Raw genomic sequence first — 6,362 nt, forward strand, 5'->3', positions numbered from 1 at the left:
CTTTGAATCTTCATATGGAAAGGACAAACTACCTTACATATTTCCAGCTCCATTACAACCTGCAAGAGCATCCTCCTCCCATTGGTCACAGCTGGGATCTAGTGAACGGAAAGTGTCGACCAGTGCGTCACACCCCCTTGCCCCAGCAGCTCACACCTCATGAAAGCTCAGATGAGAGTAGCAGTGATGATGACAGGAGTCAGTGTGGAGATTCAACAGATTCAGATGGAGAGTGTTTTTAGTTAATTCAATAAAGAAATCATAATAAATAAATAATAAAAAAATTACAGACATCTGATGACCTATGTGTATGTTGTAATTTTGCTCCATAACTGAACTCAGTTGGAGCAGAGCTTCCATTTGAGCCAAATATTACAATTCTATGACGATTTTGAAACATCGACATTTAAAGAGCCAAAAATTGGCGGCCATCTTGAATTTGAAGGTCAGAAATAGGTCAAATCAATAAATCTACATCATTTATGAATTTCTTGACCCAAATAGTCTCAGAAACCATGTGTTATGCAGCACTGTGGACAAAACCATTAAAAAGTTAATTTCCAGCTTGGCTTACGGCAGCCATTTTGGATATAGGGCTCTCACAAAATTTCCCCACATTTTTGTGAGGGGCACCCCGGCTAATTTTTTTCTTTAACCTTTATAGATAACAAATCTAGTGAGAAACGAACCTTCGCTCTCCACGGTCACGGAACTGCTATAGATGACCCAACTAAGTAGCAGGTGACGGGGGGCAACAGAAAGGGCTTTTGAGTTTGGGGACTATTTTGGCTGCGTTTATCGATGTCAGGGGTGTGTTGATCAAAACAGGGTGAGTGTTGGGTATTTGAGACCCCATTTACACAAGCATCTGTATTTTTATAAACGAAGACATTTCCCTACGTGTGAGCCTTTCATTTAGACGCAAACGGAGAATTCGCCCCGTAAAACGGTTATCCAAAAAAACTCCGGCCAAAGTGTTTTTTTTTTTTAAACTCCGTTTATGCGTTTGGTTCTAAACTGTGGTAAATGGAGTTTTGGGCAGCCAACGTCACAGTATGCGACAGAAGTACACCAAATGTGCGACCAATGTTTACATTTACATGTTCTCACGTGCGACTTTTCAGGGTTCTGATTGGTTAATGTGAGCTTGAGGCTATCGTTAGACTGCCACTGTGGTTTGGCGTGCTCATGACAGCATGTATGTACACGGGTTCGTGTAAACACATTTAAAAAATGGTCTCGTGTACATGCAGTATTATTTGCAATTATTTGCAAATAGATGGCCAGATATTCGTTTTGGAAAATACCCTGCTTCGTGTAAACGTAGTCTGAAACTCTCAACACTTTACCATTTCAGCAGATTAGTTATGAATGCAGGTGGGGTTGTGGGTGATGCAGATTGATTATGAATGCAGGTGGGGTTGTGGGTGATGCAGATTCGTTATGAATGCAGGTGGGGTTGTGGGTGATGTAGATTGATTATGACTGCAGGTGGGGTTGTGGGTGATGCAGATTCGTTATGAATGCAGGTGGGGTTGTGGGTGATGCAGATTGATTATGACTGCAGGTGGGGTTGTGGGTGATGCAGATTCGTTATGAATGCAGGTGGGGTTGTGGGTGATGTTATGGCTGTTCTGTGTGTTCTGGGGGTGTTGATGAGGAGTTCTTTGCTTGGTTGGAGTTGGACAAGTGAGAGCCTTGACACACATCCAAACCTCCTCATCATATGCACACTGACCCTTCTTCACTACAGGTAGAGTGTGTTTGATACCACATCATTAGTTCATGCCATTGGCATCCTGCTACATGTAGCCATAATCAATCAAGTGATCATCAAGGAACGAATAGATCTGATCAACATTGGTGCAGTGCTATAGGAAGACATACTACATTGTGTGTGTGTGTATGTTGGGCGGGGGGGGTTTGGGGGCGCTTGATTAGAATCTTTTCAATATTGTGTCAATGTGTCAGTCTGTAACAAAAATAAAAACAGTGCTATAGGATATTTAAACATTCAATATTGACCAAGATGTAGCAAAAGATCTCTAGACTGGGAAGGTCTATAAGGCAGTAAAAACGGTTGAGTATGAACTCTGAGTCTGACTGCCATACTAAGGAGCCTGGCTCTTTGGCGTTTGGGTCAGTCTGCAGGTTTAGTACCCTGGACCCCGGATTTGAGACCCGGTGGGGTCACTGTTCTCTTCCTTTGCTACACATGGTGTCAGAAGTGGGGGCTGGCTGTGAGGTCATCGGAGGCGTGGTGTGCATGAAGAACATGGGCACGCTTCCTGAAGGGAAGGGAAGTGTGATGGAGCTCAGTCAGTACGGTTGAGTCACTGATCTATAAAGAACAGTGGGTTGAGTATGCACTCTACAGGGGTTAAAGTGGGGGGGAGCGGGGAGAAGCACAGTTCCGCCACCTCAGATGAATTAATAATAAATATATTATTTCATACCAACGATTTTTTTTTTTTTTTTTTTTTTTTTTTTTGTGTACAGAGGTGACAAAGAAGCTAGCAATTCTTGTCCAAAAAGTATTGCTACATCACGATACTCAATATGTTGTCCAACGGGTTTTAGGGTTGCCCCACCTGCCAAATCCCACTTTAACCACTGAGTATGCACTCTATCAATGCCTTAGAATAGTGTGATATAGAAACACAGAGGTAGAGGGGGAGGTTGAGTATGCACTCTTATCACACACACACACACACACAGGCATACTCTCTCACACAAACACAACACACACACACACACACACACACACACACACACATACACACATACACACTCAAGCACACACACATACACACACACACACACACACACACACACACTAGCACACCACAAACACACACACCACATACATACACACACACACACTAGAACACCACACACACACTAGAACACCACACACACACACACACACACACACACACACACACACATTCATAAGCATTACAGTTTTTTACAACTATTTACACACGTTTTCAAAACTCTGTGTCTATTTTTCAAAACTCCACACACAAAACCAACAATTGCTCACACAAAATGCAAAATGCCTCAAATCTCCAGCAAAATGACACACAACATTCAAAATGTCATAAACACATCTTTAAATCAAACATTAGCCTCACATTACAAACACTTTTGTCATGCATAATATGACATTTTGGATACATCATGTACACACTGTTGCTCAAAAAAACGCTCTTCTGTCTTTCATAGGCTTTATGTATTTCCACACAAGAGTGAAAGTTACGGTATCTACAGAGAGAAGTTGAAATACACAGTAAAAATGCAAGCAATATTGAAACCAAAAAATAGTGATTTTTCCCAAATAATTTGCTGTTGCGAATACAGTATTTTACAGCCAACAAGAACAAAGCAAAGCAAAATACAATGACCACCAGATGTACATGGAGTTCTGAAAAAGCTGATTTTGCCTATGGAAATGACTGACTACTATCAAATTACAGTACTTTGCTTTTTCCAAAGAAAAGTGTGTGTGTTTATGTGTGTGTGTTAAGTAGAAAATTGTGTGTGGTGTTTTGCAAAATGTGTTTTAGTAAATTGAAAACTGAGTCAAACATTGAGAATTAGTGTATGGTTTTGCAGATTTGGTGTGGGGTTATGATGTTTGGAAGACATGTTTAGAAAATTGTGTGACAAGCAAAGATTTAGTGTGTAAGCAGTTGAAAAAAACTGTAAGAGAGAGATGGATGGATGGACATATGAGACAAATTGATAGAGGGATGAAGAGAGATATAAAGAGGAAGAGGGATATAAATGCATGAGAATGGTCAGTGATGATCCTCCCTTCCACTAACATCCCTCTCCTGTGAGTACACTCCTGCACAGCTGTGATCCTTCATCCTGATGACTAAAGAGCATTTCACTGTTACTACTTCTCCTGCCATTACACTTGGTAACACCACTATTAATAATGACCATCATTCACATCCTCATCACACATCACTCAGTGTTCAGCTCATGTGTGTGTTCTTTCTCTCTGCAGCTCCTGTGACTCTGGATCCCAACACTGCACACCCACGACTCATCCTGTCTGAGGATCTGACCAGTGTGAGACGTGGTGATAAGGAGCAGCAGCTTCCTGATAACCCAGAGAGATTTGATCACTTTGCCAGTGTTCTGGGCTCTGAGGGCTTTAACTCAGGGACTCACTGCTGGGATGTGGAGGTTGGAGAGAACACATGGTGGCATGTGGGTGTGATGACAGAGTCTCACCAGAGGAAGGGAGACATATTCTCCATGGGTGGAGTGTGGTGTATGTGGTATAATGGTGCTGTATATGGAGCAGATGCTCCTCATGACTTCACTCCCCTCAAAGTGCAGCAGAAACTCCAGAGGATCAGAGTGCAGCTTGACTGGGACAGAGGAGAGCTGTCATTCTCTAACCCTGATAATAACACACACCTACACACCTTCACACACACGTTCACTGAGAGAGTGTTTCTATACTTCTATACTCCCAGAAATGTTCCTCTGGTTATCTTACCAGTGAAGGCCTCAGTAAGAGCAGAGCAGCTCAGTTAGAGCTGATACTGACTCTGAATCAGGGATGACGCACTGAGAGGGAAACCTATAGGAGAGGAGACTAGGAAGAAACAAAGACATTTAATATGAGACAAAAATATGTCTTATTGTACTTCAAAGAAATGGCTGGGTCCCAATCAGCTGGAAACTGTTGTCATGGAGCACAACCTGATTCAGTCCCTGATGTGCTGAACAGCAGCACCTCCACCATGTTGAAGGGTTTGGTGTCTTTAAACTGCAAATCAGGGAGTGTTGATTATCCTGAGGTAAATTGTGATGTCACGAGAGGCTGCGTTCTGGAGGGCCGCTACGTTCCCCTGAGATGGCTGCAGTCCCGGTTAGCTTTGGCTCCATCTGCTGGGGGAGTTGGAAACTCCACCCCTCAAACACGATATCCCAACACACCTGAGACCGATCAGGGCCTGATGAGCTGAAGGGCTTTTTAAGGCCCAGAGACACAGTTGGTGAGAGAGGGGGATTTGAGAGACAAGCTCAAGTTGTGCTCTCGGAGGAGCTACAGACGGTCGAAGTGGCACTTTCTACCTGAAGACTGGAATACTTACCTGAAGACTGGAATACTTACCACTGGATTGGCCACGGGCTGCGGTGCTGTCTAAAGTAAGGCTGAAGACTAGTTTTCACAAAGAGATTTACCTGAGGGAATCGGGACTATGACTTTTCGTTTGAAGAGACCTTGTTTAAGTTTTGACGGTTGAACAATCAACCTTATCCTTAGTTACCTTTTTTGTTAATTCCCCAGAACTTGATTAAAAACCTTCGTTATACCCTAAATTTGTGTCCTTGCACTGCTGAACTGTCCCGCCGAGAGCCGTGTAGCCTCATGATATCACAAAATGTACCTCAAGGGGTTTGGACCAGCATAGACTGTAGAGTGTGTGTGTGTGTGTGTGTGTGTGTGTGTGTTTTTAAGCTTGAGTTTAAACGTTCCATAGTATAACAGGATTATTTAATAAAGCCCTGGGGACATACATGCTTCTCCATGCTGGGTTGGCAGTGCAGGATGCCCTTTAGAGAGACCTGCTATTGATTAGGGCCTACTGCTGATGATCCTTTGGGCCTCCTGTGAGACCAGGCCACTGTGTGTGTGTGTGTGTGTGTGTTAGAACAAGCCTTCATGCAGGTCCAGAGTGGACACAAGGAAAACCCCACAATGCACCACACACATCACTGGTGTAGGTTTCTGTACTACTCGTGTTGGCGTGTGTGTGTGTTTTAAAATACTCTAAATTAGATGTAAGAAACAGAAGAAAAAAGAGAAAGAAAACAACTCCCCACGTACCAGCATGTGTCTGTCTCATCAGTCACAGAACACAGGTACATCCAGGTACTTCAACCTGAACATGAAAGGATTTCCAAGCTGCAGCAGGACTGACCAATCAAAGTCACTTCCCCCCTGAGGGACCTTTGCCAGAGCCCGTCTACAGAGATCCTCCCTACTCTCTATTAATCCCATACAAACTGAATTTGGCTGCAGTTCACCAGAGTTCACCTAGATGGCGATCGCGGGCGAGTCCAAAATACATGGGGTCCTATGGAGCTAGACGGCTAAATTTGTCTCTTTCACCTGATTGTCAGATTTGATTGTAGTTTGTATAACTTTAACATGGGTTATAGGTCAAAAGTTGAATGAACGAGTACTTATGTCCTTTTGATTTCTTATAGGTTGGGTCGTTGTTGCCCATAACACACTAGCATTGTGCTAATGAATGACGTCATTAACACGTTTGAAAGACTTTTTAGAACAATTAAGTGACTTTAAAAATATAATACTCAACCAAATGTAT

General features: G+C 43.0%; 1 pseudogene; it reads left to right on the plus strand.

Moving 5' to 3' along the window:
- Positions 1-4,557, plus strand: part of LOC125291590 — a 76,702-nt pseudogene extending 72,145 nt beyond the window's left edge.
- Positions 4,558-6,362: the final 1,805 nt, after the last annotated feature.

Source organism: Alosa alosa, chromosome 3 (genome assembly GCF_017589495.1).
Source record: "Alosa alosa isolate M-15738 ecotype Scorff River chromosome 3, AALO_Geno_1.1, whole genome shotgun sequence".
NCBI lineage: Eukaryota > Metazoa > Chordata > Actinopteri > Clupeiformes > Clupeidae > Alosa > Alosa alosa.